This window comes from Stomoxys calcitrans, chromosome 4, assembly GCF_963082655.1.
Source record: "Stomoxys calcitrans chromosome 4, idStoCalc2.1, whole genome shotgun sequence".
NCBI classification, from domain to species: domain Eukaryota; kingdom Metazoa; phylum Arthropoda; class Insecta; order Diptera; family Muscidae; genus Stomoxys; species Stomoxys calcitrans.
The window spans coordinates 105,250,596-105,266,196 of record NC_081555.1 but is presented as its reverse complement, the minus strand read 5'-3'; the positions used below and the strand labels follow the sequence as shown (position 1 = coordinate 105,266,196).

At 39.8% G+C, this 15,601-nt stretch overlaps 1 protein-coding gene across 1 annotated transcript in view; it reads left to right on the top strand.

Annotated features, from left to right (window-relative positions):
* Positions 1-1,217: 1,217 nt before the first annotated feature.
* Positions 1,218-15,601, top strand: part of LOC106090718 (cytochrome P450 6g1) — a 36,967-nt gene continuing 22,583 nt past the window's right edge. The window contains exon 1 of the mRNA XM_013257001.2: positions 1,218-1,467. The gene's annotated coding sequence lies outside the window, so the exon portion shown is untranslated. The remainder of the gene's footprint in view (positions 1,468-15,601) is intronic.

Genomic DNA, 15,601 nt, shown 5'->3' with positions numbered 1-15,601 from the left:
TCGAGGTCGTTAGCATAGGGAGGCTCCGTTTTCAATCGTCTTCGCTATTTGTATTTTATTTCTTAAAGTTTTCCATCTCTTTATCGTTCTATAGGCGAAATTGGGGCACATTTTACCTCACTACTTTTAACGGACTTAAAATATAGCTACCCAAGTGAGACCGCTTGGAGGTTTGTGTCCACATTTAAGGAGAAGAGAGACCAAACAAGTTCGGATTTTGACAAGATGAAAGCCAAGGCAAGCGGCCACCGTGGCACAGAGGTTAGCTTGTCAGCCTATGACGCCGTGTGATGAGCTACTAACCCGACGTCCCAACCCAACTCTTAATCGTTCTATAGTTGAACTTGTGGCATATTTTAGGTCACTACCTTTAACGGAGGAGAACACCTTTAACGGTGAGATCACTGGGAGGTTTGTGTCCATATTTAAGGTTAAGGGAGACCGAAACAAGTTCGGATTTTGACAAGCTTAAAGCCAAGTCAAGCGGCCACCGTGGCACAGAGGTTAGCTTGTCAGCCTATGACGCCGTACGCCTTGGTTCAAATTCTAAGGGAACCATCAGAATTTTTTTCTGTGGTGGTTATCCCCTCACCAAATGGCGATATTTGAAAGGTATCCAGTCATGATAAAACTTCTTAAACAAGTGGAATCGCTAAGCGGCATGCTGTTCCGTTTCAGCATAAAAAAGGACGCCTTATATCTTTGAGCTAAAACTTGAAAACCACTGCTTACACTGATGTGAGAGAAGTATCTCCTGTTGCTTATTGGAATGTTCATGGGAAAATATATATAAAACCAATCAGAACCGTTGCTTGGTTTCCAACTCCCCAAGTCACTCTATAGAAGTGTCTTAAATATCTCTAAAATTATCGTATCCACCCCAATATACATACATTGTCTTGATACCATCATACCACTCAGATTCCGACTTATATGCTTAACAATCATATTGTTTTCAGAAATATTTGTTCCATTTCTCGATTCTATTTTTCCCGGAATGAACGAGTGGGTATGTTCTCACACAAGTGTCACAAGCGCCAAGAACATATTGCCATAATTCATGACTTAACATATACAAAAGGCGGAATAAGTGTACATTAGCACATTTATAAAATATTTTCCAAACATTATTATTATGTACACACTCGCACATATTTATTTGTTTGTTTTCACTTTAAAACAATACCTACAACAGCAACGAAATGAAAGGCAAATGAACATGAAAATATTACCCAAGTATGTGCTGGAAAATGAAGAAACATATGATGGATGATTACATGGGTGAAGTAACAGAATAATGCAGCCATAACTCGGGTAGACATCATGGAATTTTCAATACATACTCACAAGATGACGGATTATGGGTAATTGGTGCGGCAGACATACATAAAGTTGGCGGTTTAAGAGAATGTTTTCTTAAGTAGATACAATAAAATGGGAGTATGAACATTTAAGAAGTAATTGAAGGTAATTTATTATATATGGAAACTAATGTAAAGAATAAGGTTGCGAGAGCGTGATAAATATCATCAAATAGAAATCGGAGTCAAAAATCTAGTAGGTGAATTAATGTTGATGTTATTATTTTATTATGTATGATGATAGTCAACCAAAAGAGATTGTTGATGAAGTTGTAACACAAAATTAAAATCCAAGAATCCCATTTACTTTTGAAATGTATTCAAAATAGGGTTGAGAGAATCCCACGCATAATTCTATACTGCTGTCCAAAACTAAGCTCTAAATTTAGATATCAACACTCCAAAGGAAGGGAAGAAAGGAAAGAGGTTTTCGATCGGATACCTGAGACGATACTTGAGGTCGGGTGCAAGGCACTGCTGCCAGCGGCACAGTCTTGGTCTGACGGAACTCTAGTATTGCCGTCTGGAAAATCATGTTACACGGATGGATCAAAGCTAGGGGACAGAGTGGACCTGGTGGTCTACATTGAGAACCCAGGGACAGAGATCTGTTTTAGACTGCCTGACCATAATACGGTCCTGCAGGCGAAGATCCGGGCGATCACGGAATGCGTGTGGTAATGTGATGCTTACGCGTCGAATGTGAACATCTTTAGGGACAGTTAAATGAACATAAGGGCGATAACAATCAGGAGGGTAAGGTCACGAACAGTCTTGCAGTGTACATTTTAATGTACATTCCATTAAGGAACAGTGGCAAACTTCTAACATATCAATGAGTGCTGTTCGATTCGCATTTAAGCTTAATTATAAGGGGCCTCCTTTTTTTAACCCAGTCAGAACGACGTGCCGCAATGCGACACCTCTTTGTGGAGATGTTTATACATGGCTGCCATACCGAATAATGCAGTACCTCACAAATGTCGCCAACATTTGGAGGGGAGTCTTGCAGTGTAAGAAGGAGATTAACGGCTTCTCTGAGAAAGTCACAATTCGCCACTTTTGGGTGACGGGCCATAAGGGAGTAAGAGGAAATGAAAGGGCAGACGATTTGCCGCCAATAAACTTGTTTAACCCGAAGGCTTTCGGGTCGACGCAGTTCGAGTTAATGGCGTGGGCGACGAATGCGCATGAAACCCAACAGCGTAACGGTCCGTAGGGCTGCGAATATCCTATGGGGAGACCCAGATGGTGAGAAGACGAGTCTATTACTGAAAGTAAGTAAGAAGGAGGTCAGTATAGCATTCGGTATTACAACAGGACACATAGGACTACGGGCAAGTGATAGCATGTGTAGGGCATGTGGGGAAGATGATGAGACATTGGAGCATTTCTTATATCATTCTCCGGCTTTCGCGGCTAACAGACACCGGTACTTAAGTGGGGTCACGATACCAGACATGAACCAAATTTGGAGTTATGGAAGACAATAAGAATTTGGTAAGTATCACGAAGTTTCAACTTAAAATTTTCTTTTTCGAGGTTACTTTTTGCTTTAAGAGCGCACAATAAGCCAATTAATGGCTTAGGTGTCTGTCCATAGTAACATGGGCAGGATTTAAATCTGCACCCTCTTTTCAACTCAACCTTACTTAGTTCAGCAAGCAGTGTTACGCCTCTCTGATTGTGGTTCAGATGGGACTATATTTGTATATAGCCCCCATGTAGACCGACCGATATAGCCATGTCCGTCCGTCCGTCTGTCCGTCCACCTGTCTGTTGAAATCACTCCACAGTCTTTAAAAATGGAGATATTGAGTTGCATTCTTTTTTTTTGTCCATAGGCAGGATAAGTTCGAAGATGGGCCACATAGGACTGCATTTCGATATAGCCCCTATTAGACCGATCAGCCGATTTAGGGTCTTAGGCCCATAATAGTAACATTTATAATCCGATTTTGCTGAAATTTGGGACATTGAGTTGAATTGGGCCAGTCGAAATCCTTCTTCAATTTGGCCCAGATCGGTCCCGATTTGGATATAGCTTCCATTTAGGCCGATCTCTCAATTTAAGGTCTTAGGCCTATAAGAGGCCCATTTATTATCCGATTTTGCTGAAATTTGGGACATTGAGTTGCATTAGGCCAATTGACATTCCTCTTCAATTTGGCCCAGATCGGTCTCGATTTAAATATAGCTGCCATATAGACTGATCTCTCGATTTAAGGTCTTAGCCCCATAAAGGCACATTTATTATCCGATTTTGCTAAAAATTTAGGAGAGTAAGTTATCTTAGGCACTGTGACATCCTCCTCAATTTGGCCTAGATCGGTCCCGATTTGGATATGGCTGCCATATAGACCGATCCCTCGATTAAAAATCTTGGGCCCATAAAAGACGCATTTATTGACCGATTTCACCAAAATTTGGGGCAGTAAGTTGCGATTGGCTCTTCGACATATCCGCAATTTGGCCCAGATCGGTCCAGATTTGGATATATGTACCATAACGACCTATCTCTCGATTTAAGATTTTGGGCCCATAAAAGGCGCATTTTTTATTTTTCGATGTCGCCGAAATTTGGGACAGTGAGTTGTGTTAGGGCCTTCAACATCCTCTTTCAGTTTGACCCAGATCGGTCCAGATTTGAATGTAGCTGCCATATGGACCGATTACTCTATTTAAGGTCTTGGCCCAATAAAAGGATTGTCCCATTTCGCCGAAATTTGGGACAGTGAGTTATGTTGGGCCCTTTGACATCCTCTTTCAGTTTGGCCCAGATAGGTCCAGATTTGAATATAGCTGCTTTATAGACCGATTTCTCGGTTAAGGTCTTGGCTCCATTAAAGGAGCATTAATTGGCCGATTTCCCTGAAATTTGACACATTGACTTACGTTAGGCTTTTCGAAATCCGTGTCGTATATGGTTCAGAATGGTCTATACAGCTACCAAAAAGACCAAAATTTTGTTCAACAAAATTGAACAATGACTTGTATTTATTAGACCACTCAATGTCCGGGCCGGATTTGGTATGAATCGGACCATATTTCGATATAGTTGCTATGGGGGCATAAGTAATGCATTTTGGACCGGCTTATGAAGAAAGGTGGTTAACATACCCGAGGTGGTGGGTATCCAAAGTTCGGCCTGGCCAAACTTAATGCTTTTTACTTATTGTAAATTGTTTTTACTTCTCAACATAACATTTTTAGGTTTTGTATACAACAGAAATATATCAAAGAACAAGGTCAATTGTGATTGATTGTGGAGGGTATAAAAAATTCAGCTTTTACTTGTTTAAATTTCTATTGTTTTTCGTATGTGTATTTGAATATAGTGCCCCTAATTACTATCAAATTTTCTGGCTAATACTAATGTTAATAGTACTCTCATTAAACTTCTGTGGCTACTATTTACCACAAAGTATGTGTGTGTGAGTGTGTGAATCTGGGTCAGTGTGAGTGTTTATGTATTCACATGTGGTAATAGCTATTCAGGATTATGCCATTGATAATCATAACATTTCATCATTTTGCCATTTCATTTCCATTTGCTGTGATTATTACAGCTGCGTATGAAGTCCATCATTCTGTCACCTGAAATTGGCATTAACTGAACAGTCGTCAATGAAGGCGAGTGATAGTGATGTTGGTACCAGCAGGTACATCCATAAAACACACCCACCGACACATATGCTTACCCAAACACGTATATCGTTTGAATCAATGACATAGAATTGATGAGTTCTGAAGCTAAACGGGTATGAGCGGGAATTATGGATTTCAAATTCACATCCAATGCAAATTTATATTGTGATTGACATTTAATTATAAACAACCATATTGAGTAAACTTTGAAACTATTGAAATGTTTGGCCCTTTGAAGCATATAAAAACTGAGTAGAAATATTGGATTAAATTATTAAGTCCATTAAAATAATGTGAATTCATTAATTAGCTTTTAATTAATATGCCGGCCCATGGATACAATTAACAAATATGATACTTTCATTATAAACAAATTAAAATTTAATTAAAGTTATGGAGCTTGTAGTTTTTAACAGAAAGCTGTTTTATGGGAAAGCAGAAGATGTGAGAAAAGTTATGAAACCATACAGGCTAAAATGTTTATTTCAAGCTAAAATATCTTTCTTAACTTCGTCGTAGTGGCGGGTGGTTGTTAATTGTAGAAAACACTCTTACTTCTAAGCTTACCTTTAACACTTAAATGTTGTAGATGCAATGTTGCCCACTAACATTCCATGAAGGAATAGGCGCAAACTTCTCACATACCAATGAGCAAATGCAAATTGCAAATTTCGCCCATGAACATTGCACTAAGAAACAGGGGCAAACTTCTGACATATCAATGAGTGCAGTCCGATTCACGTTTAAGCTCAATGATAAGGGACCTCCTTTTTATAGCCGAGTCCGAACGGAGTGCAGCAGTGCGACACCTCTTTGGAGAGAAATTTTACATGGCATAGTACCTCACAAATGTTGCCAGCATTACGAGGGGAAAAACACCGGTAAAAAGTTTTTCTGATGATCTCACCAGTATTCGCACCCAGGCTTTCAGCGTCAAAGGCGGATATGTTAACCTCTGCTCTAAGACATACCACTGAGCGCTGTCCGAAAACTTTAGCTCAATTTTAAGGGATCTTTTTATAGCCGAGTCCTAACGGCGCACAGTGGGAGATAATCTTAAAAAACTATTAAAAAGTGTGTCGTGTGAGAACGGGTAGGGATATATAAAAATCCATAGAGTTTGTCGTTGACCTTTTTACTTTCTGGCTATTAGGAGAAACCGTGCAAAGAACTTGACAAATCACATCAATGGTGGATGATACACAAGTTTAGGCCCAATTTTACTTTCAGTTTAGGTTAGGTTTAAGTGGCAGTCTGCCTTCAGACTCACTTATACGTTTACGTCCATTGTGATACCACAGGAACAGAAGAAGGAAGATGCCATCTTGTTCCTACCGTTGAACCATCCAGATCGTTTAAAAAAGCCCAATAACTTGCGAATGTTCAAATCCGATAAATCAGACAGGTTCTCAAAGAAATGAGACTGCCACTTTCATTTCTTTGACAGATTCTTAAAGAAATGAGAACCTAAAGTGGAACTCCCTCTGACTGCCAGTGCGGGACACACACGCAGAAGGTGTTCCATAATCTCTTCTCCTTTCGATGTCCTTACAGAATCTGCAAAATCGTTGCTGGCAACCTTTAGACTGTCAACATGTTTTCCGATTAGACAGTGACCTGTCATGACGGACACAATGACTGAGACGTCTGTTCTAGCCAATGACAACAAAGCGGTAGACTTTTTGATGTACAGATTAGGCCACATAGTTTTGGAATGCCCACAGCCCCCTCTTTGTTACCATCTACCATTCGTTGTCCTTCGGGCCTGGTCCTCAAAACTTAGCTTCATGTCGCTAGAGGCATACTCACAGATTCCAGTATTCTGGAATATGTAGGGTAGTTCATAGTCTCGCAAGCTCGTCCGCTTTACAATTCCCCGAGATACCTCTGTGGCTCGGCAGCCAGAACAGGTGAATTTTGAACTGGTCTCGTGGAGAGATCTGCGATAGTTAGGGGCGGTTTTTGTGTTCAGAATTACGTTCTCCAGAGATTTAATGGGCACCTGGCTGTCTGAGAAGATATTCATGCCCTTTTTAATTTAATTATTTAACATTTTTGTTTAAATTTGCCTGAATAACAAGTTCATAAACTAAAGATGTACCCTCCACGATGGTCGCATCTGTCGAGTTCTTTGCGCAGTATCTGTTTTTAGGCAAACAAAGTATAATGAATAAGGATGGAGGAGCAGCTATATCAAGTTATAGTCCGATTCGGGGCTCAAGAAGCGAAATCGGGAGATCGGTTTATATGGGAGCTGTATCAAGCTATAGATCGATTCATTTGTGCCAATTCGGATGTGAACTACGCTCTCTAGAGGCTCAAGAAAGCAAGAAAGACCCAAGATCGGTTTATATGGCAGCTATATCAGATTATGGACCGATTAGAACCATACTTCGCACAGTTGTTGGAAGCGATATCAAAACTCTATATGCAAAACTTCAGTAAAATTGGACGAGCATTGCGCCCTCTAAAGTCTCAAGAAGTCAAGTCCTAAGATCGGTTTATATGGCAGCTATATCAAAACATGGACCATTTACAATCCCAACCGACCTACACTAATAAGAAGTATTTTTGCAATATTTCAAGATGCTAGATCTACTCCTTCAAAAGTTTGCGTGCTTTCAACAGACAGACGAATGGACGGACGGACACGAGACGGATATGGATAGTTCGGCTTAAAATGTCACGACGATCAAGATTATATATACTTTATGGGGTCTTAGACGCATATTTCGAGGCGTAACAAACAGAATGACGAAATTAGTATACCCCCATCCTATGGTGGAGGGTATAAAAAAAATTGCATATAAAAGTTTTTTTATTATGTCGCAGCGGAGCGGATTTTAAGATGGAAACCATTCCCCTCCGGGTTAAAAAAACTACGTGTCCTGGAAGACCCCAGCTGTCTCATATCTTCTTCTTATGTATAAATATCAATTTGTGTTTGTTTGTAGGTTTGTTTGTTTGTGTGTCCCTTATAGACTCAAAAACGGCTGAACCGATTTTCTTGAAATTTTCGAAGATGGTGCATAATGATCCCGTGGTGAAAATAGGGGGGCGGACCCTCCCCCTTACCCTTATTTTCAAAAACGCCAAATCTCGGAAATGGGTAGTTACTTAAAAACTAAAATTTGGTATCCAAATTTCGGAGGAGGGGGCCGCCCCACCCCGAAAACTTACCAAATATATATATAGACCAATCACGGCAATATGGGACTCAAATGAAAGGTATTTAAGATTAGAAAAAGTATCTGATATGCAATTGTCGGACTAAGTTTTTGGGGGACCACCTCAAAGCCCAAAACATCCTAAATCGGACATTTTTCCGACCATGGCAATATGGGACTCAACTCAACGAGTAGAATACGAATCTGATATCAAAATGTGCGACCAAGTGTTGGAAGGGCCGCCCCTCTTTGGAAGTACCGCACGAATCTGATATCAATATTCGGGAAAATGTTTCTATGGGGCCAAACCACCCCATAATTCCACCTAAATAGGAAGTATTTGCCGACCAATGCAGTAAAATACGTAGCTGATATATATTTTCAGAGAAATTCACTGAAAGGCCGCCCCGTCCCTCAGAACACCCCTCAAACCGGACATATTTGTCGACTATGCAAATATGGGGAGCAAATGAAACGTATTTTGAAGTAGATCTGATGTCAACATTCGGGATTAACTGTCTAGGAGATGTCTCACCCCCATAACAATCCCCAAATAGGAGGTATTTGCTTGCCATGGCAAATTGGGTCTTAAAGAGAGTGGAGCTCACCACAAAGCGGACATATTTCCTGACTTTTGCAATATGGGATTTAAATGAAAGGTATTTGAGATTAGAAAACGAATTTGATATCCAACTTTGAGTCCAATGGCAATATGGGGTTCCAATTGAATGATATTTGAGAGTAGAGCAGTACGCTGATTTATTTTCAGGGCTGAGTGTTTGGGGGACAACCCCACTCCCCAAAACACACCTAAATCGGACACAGTTACTGAACAGGTCAATTGGGGACTCAAATGAACGGTATTTGGGAGTAGATTACGAAATTAATACCCGTTTTCGGGACTCATCTTCGGGGGGTCTATCCCTTCCTAAAAACACCCCACAGACAGCAATTACTTATTGACCATCGTAATATGGGGCTAAAGTAAAAGTATTTGGGAGTAGAATACGAGTCTGATATCCAAATGTGAGACCATGTACCGCACCTTCCCCAAGAGTACAAATTTGACGACACAATGAAAAGTATTTGAGATTAGAAATCGAATATGATAACCAATTTTGGAGTACTCCTCAAGTTTTTTGGGTACCCCTCATCCCATAAACTTCCCTCTAACCAATGGCAATATGGGGTTAAAATAAATTGTATTTGAGAGAAGAGCACGATGCGGATATTTTTTTCAGGGCCATGTGTCTGGGGACCAATTCACCCCGAAAGCACCCATAAATCGGACATACATATTTACGGGTCAAGGCAATATGGGACTCAAATGAAAGGTATTTGGGAGTAGATCACGAAATTCATACCCACTTTCGGGACAACGTTTCTGGGGGTCCACACAACCCCCTAAACCCACCAACCGACACCCTGGGAGCCTTCTTATTCACGAAATCCCCATGAGAGTATCGGGCTCAAATAAAGTCTCTTAAGAATGGAGTACATCTAACATCCAAACTCAAATAACTCTAAACCCATTGAGCGAAATCATAAATCAGTAAAGATGATATGGGATTCAGATAAAGGCATTTAAATTGTCTAACTGTAAGCCAAGCGATATACATATTGTACAAATACCATTTTCGTGGCATGGTATTTAACTAAAAGCTCTTTAATTGTCGAAAATAAATATTTAAAGGATGATATTGTTCCATATAAAGTAAAAGAAGGCGCAGCGGAGCGGGCCCGGTTCAGCTAGTCACTTTGTAATAATTAAATTCATTCATCACTGATGGTAATTCATGAGACAAACGAATTACTCAGATAATTTCCGATCCTTACAAAACGAGTTAATAAATAATCCTGCTGCCATATTATTATTAAAGCAATTTTTAATCAACCTTAAGATAAACAGCTCAGATTGTTGGAAAAAACGCAATGAAACCTTAATCAGATGATTGACAGTTTATGGCCCTCTATGCGTATGTGCAATGTCAGAGTAAAATGGAATTAATGTTCAACATACGACACGGTGCACCGAAGCCGTGATATTACATAATAACCATTATAATACACAGCCATAGACAACAAACAAGCACAAACACTCTGGAACATACGGCAATATCTTCTGATAAGGATAATAAAACTTTATGTTATACAACCAAACATGTCTATGTATGTCTGTCTCACAGTCTGTCTGGCTGACTTGCTCTGTTTGCTTTGTAGTCTCTGTGTGTTCATAAATATAAATGTAAATATACTTGTATTAATTAATTAAAAACACGCACACTCACATATACACACACAATAGCAACATTATAAACAGCATCGACAACAACAACAACCATAGCACCGGCGGTAAAGACACCAAGCAGCTCTTAACTAAACCATAACAAATTGTTTAATAACCAAAACGACATATGCCGCATATGCATCTTTCAATGTGGGTGTGTGTGTGTGTGTATATGCTCATGTGTAAATGTGTCGTGGCCTTTAAAACACTCTGACTTTATGCAACAAGGACATGACACCTTGTTTCATGTTCCCCCATCCCGTAATCATATGCTTTTTCTGTCGATTTTCATTGCTTTTTGTGTGTGTGAGGGTTTTGTATATGTGTATGTGCGACTGTAATCAATAGGATTAACTTGTATTTTATGATGATATTAACACTTTGTGGCGGCGCTTGTTTGCAGTGTGAATATTGTTCCCTCACACACACACAAATACACGCGCAACCACTCTTTTACCTGTTGTAGTTACGACTTTGTTCATATGTATACGTTAACAGGTGTACATGGGTGTAGGTGAGAATTATTGGGTTTCATAAAGTGTGCTTACCTTAAGCTCATTATTAATCCTTTTTACTTCTGTTTCCTGTTCTTACTTTGGTGGTGTACTCAGTGTTAATATTGATGTGATTTCAATATTATTTGTCTGTCTACTCTGAGCTCTCTTTCTGTGGTATATCTATCTCCTCCCAACATTTTCGTTGCCACATCATTAAGGGTTGGGAAAGAATATTTTTTTTTTTATTGGTAAATATTTGAGGAAGAATAGTTGAAATGTATGTAAAAGGACTGAAATTTACTTAAAACTTACAAATAAAATCAGTTACCGCTAATCTTCACGCCACCTTTCTTAAGGCTTGCCTTAGTGGAAATGGAGTGTCACGCTCACCTTCGTGGACCCACTCCTATAAGTGAAGGCTCTTTTGCATCTGCAGCGAGTAATACTTCAAATACACAATCAGTCAAATTTGTGCATAAACATTTCACTAAAGAGCAGGGGCAAACTTTTCAATCAATGAGTGTTCCTCGATAAAGGGCCTCCTTTTGGTAGTCGTATCCGAACGGTGTGCCGCAGTGCTTTACATCTTAGGGAAGAAATTTTTAACTGGCATAGTAACTCAATGTCTTGCAGTGACACCCTAAGGGAACTCATTGTAAATATTTCTACTCAATGGGAGGCTTCCATGTAAACCGATCTTGGGAAATTTTGCAGGTAGTGTTTTGATATCACTTACAACAACTGTGCTAAGAATGGTTCAAATCGCCATATAAACCGACCTTGGGTCTTGATTTCTTGATCTTTAGAAGGCGCAATTCTTATCCGATTTGGCTGTAATTTTGCACGTGGTGTTTTGGTATCACTTCCATCATTTGTGCGAAGTACGGTCCAAATCAGATCATAACCTGATATAGCTGTCATATAAACCAATCTTGGATCTTGACTTCTTGAGCCTCTAGAGAGAGCAATTCTCATCCGATTTGGCACAAATTTTGTACAACGACTTCTGAATCGGTCTGAATCGATTTATAGCTTGATACAGCTCCTATTTAAACCGATCTCCCGATTTTGCTTCTTGTTTATCTATAAACAAGATTCGCAGGACTAGGATAGGTAATGATCCTTATATTGAAACATTAGGCAGCGCAGTGACAGGATTCTCAATGCAGCCTGACAAACAGGGAGCCGACGATGGTACCATCACCTACTCTCAAGAAGCCCTTTTACTCAAGATTTTGAAGACTAAGATAGGTAAAGGTCCTAGTATTGAAACATCAGGCAGAACAGGGTATGGAAATTCAATGCAGCCTAATGAACAGGGGCCCGACAATGGAATCATTACCGTCTTTACATAGATTCCGAAGACTAGGATAGGCAAAGAATCTAATACGATGACATCAGGCTGTGCAGTGACAGGAAAGTTGATGCAGTCTAAAAACCAGGGAGTAGATGCAGTCTAAAGACCTACTCCCAAGCTGCCCAGATAATGGACGACCAATGATTGAGGTCATCCAGATAAACCTCCACCGGAGCGAGACTGCTACTCACACTCTGAAGGAGAAAATCAGCAAGGGCAAGATTCATATTGCCTCAATTCAGGAGCCATGGAAGACCCCGAACAAAGTTTCTGGACTGAACCATATCAACTACCAACAACGTTGGATGCAACAGTGGTGAGACAGGGAGACGGTGGAGCTTAGCTGGCGTTACTTTATGTGCCTATTTTTTAATCTCCTACTCCGCCACCCACGACGGAGCTACAACGGCTGGTGAGGAAAGCAAGACAGACAGAAAATGAGCTACTTATAGGGTGCGATGCGAACTCTCACCACATTTTATGGGGAAGTACCATCATTAATAAGCTCGGCCAAGCCCTGGCAGAATTCTTGAATACTAACGATTAATAACACTTAATATTGGTAACACCGTTACCTTTGTTAATAGAATTGGGGAGGATGTATTAAATGTGACGAAACACAAATTAACATGGACTGATGGACAGACAGGCCACCGTAGCGCAGGGGTTAGCATGTCCGCCTATGACGCTGAACGCCTGGGTTCGAATCCTGGCGAGACCATCCCAAAAAATTTTTCAGTTGTGGTTTTCCCCTCCTAATGTTGGCAACATTTGTGAGGTACTATGCCATGTAAAACTTCTCTTCAAAGAGGTGTCGCACGGCGGCACGCCGTTCGGACTCGGCTATAAAAGGAGGCCCCTTATCATTGAGCTTAAACTTGAATCGGACTGCACTCATTGATATGTGAGAAGTTTGCCCCTGTTCCTTAGTGGAATGTTCATGGGCAAAATTTGCAATTTGCAATTTGATGGACAGACAGACAGACGGACAGACAGACGGACGGACGGACAGACAGACAGACGGACAGACAGACAGACGGACAGACAGACGGACATACAGACGGACAGACAGACGTCGGACAAACAGACAGACAGTTGGACATAGCTAAATCGAATCAGAAGTGAATCTGATTCTATCGGGGTATCAATGGGTCTATCTCTCTTCCTTCTGTGTTACAAACAAATGCACTATGTTATAATACCCAGTACCACAGTAATGCTGTAGGGTATTAAAATAAATAAAAGTCGAAAATCCTTCCATAAAGTCATCCTACGGAATAGATATTGTTGGCAGCCTGAACAAAATTTTGAAAATGCCGTAGTGACAAACTTAAAATTTTGCGCATGAGATATCTCTACCAAGTCTAAAACGGCAGATCTCTTACTATTTTTTTTCGATTCTTTTCCACCGCGCGACACCTGCCCGCTTCTGATCTTTGTAACACATTACTGCGTTCTTACAGATCGGTCGTTCAAATTTCGAATTTCTAGTTGGAGAGGTAAAATTAGCAGATCAATGTGATGAGAATCACAGAACTAAAACTGACAGCCCGATGATAACTTTACCATGAGGTTGGCAAGTTGATCGTTGAACGCAAGCGGAATATAGAGTTCAAGCATTTCGGAAGTGTCAACACATGCTCGGATGTCAATTGTCTGTGATCTACAGTTAAATCTCTCAATAAAACGCCGTGGACCATATGTTAAATTGCTATAGTCTTTTATAGACCACAGTTACCTGAGTCGAAATGGCCTACAGTGCATTTGGTTAGACAATTTTGTGCAACAACCAACGAGAAGCAAGAAGAAAGGTATCATTCTAAAGAAGTTAAGGAAGCTCCCAAAGCCTAAAAAGTTTTCTAGGGTCATAAAGAACAACTACTACCGTTAGTACAAGCCAACTTGATTTGATTCCTACTTCCAGCAAATCATCATAGTGCCTCCTCATCCATCCCATTTTTTTTCATCAGATCAATTGATGACCTTAGACCCATAAAATACGCATTGTGGAACGCATTTTGACATATCTCCTTTATAGGCCGATCTCACTATTTGGTATTACTGTTTTACCGTTTTACTCACCCAGTATCTAAACAAGATTGGAAAAACAACCCCAAACACTCCCCTTGAAACGAAAAACTGTTGGTATGCCAAACAATAGTTCTAATGTAAAGCAGACATAATGAGTTATTATCGCCTCAAGTGCATACGCTTCAATTACTATTAATACCGTTATCATTTAATTGGCATGTCAAATTAATTTAAAACGCTCTACTGATGCAATCAAATGAAACACTTGATATTTAATTTAAAAGGGGCTTTCAATCTCCAACAGTTTCAACAATCTCAATGGCAAAACCATTTTAATTAATCTGCACGAAAATTGATTATCGATATAGTAAGCCAGGGCGGTAAAATAATGCCAATGCTCCGGTGAGTTGATGGCAAAAGGTCACCATGGAGCAATTGTATAGCAGCAGCTCATTGTATTATTTATAATTCCATTAATTAGTTATTACTAAGCTGTAAGATACACCTACCTAATGCCATGGACAATCCTTTCGCAGAAGGCTAAAACACACTCTGATGACAAAAGGATTTTGTGTTGAGACTATGGTCGTATAATACGTGGCCAACGATGAGCATTGAATATTACAGCTCAAGATGTAAAGTCATGATGAACGTGCCTTCATTTAGTTAATGGGAATCTAATGATAGCCAATGGCAATCATAATTTAGGCAGTAGACAAAGGAATAACCACAAATACAATCACTGCTTTTCATTCTTTTATTCTTTGTCCCAGAGTAAAGTACAAGTATTAGTACATTTTTGATGTTTATCACTAGGTTTAGTTTAATAAACTTAAACTTGCAGTTTACTCTCGGGCTTTGCTTAATGCTTTTGGTGTTTAGTTTATTCCGATCTGTTTCACTTCTGTTTGTCATTTGCCAGTGTACATCAAAGCCAAGCACTTTGATGGAAATTAAATTAAAGCATGCTTTAAGGCTTAGCGAATGAATTTATATGTGCGCCAAGTGAATAGGTGAATGGTATCCCTTTTATTGAGATTTAATTTTATAGTTTCTGTTACGTGTCGCATTAATCTACTGCAAGTGTTCGTAGTGTTAATATTTCCCTTGGAAAACAAGTTATTTTAATGTTTAACTCCCTCAAAAGCTATTTGGTATCAAGAAAGTAGAGACAGTGGTTAAGTGTTGAGAGAAAGCTATTGAACGTCAACTTTAGATGAAAATATGGGGACGAAGTATATTGAATACGGGGA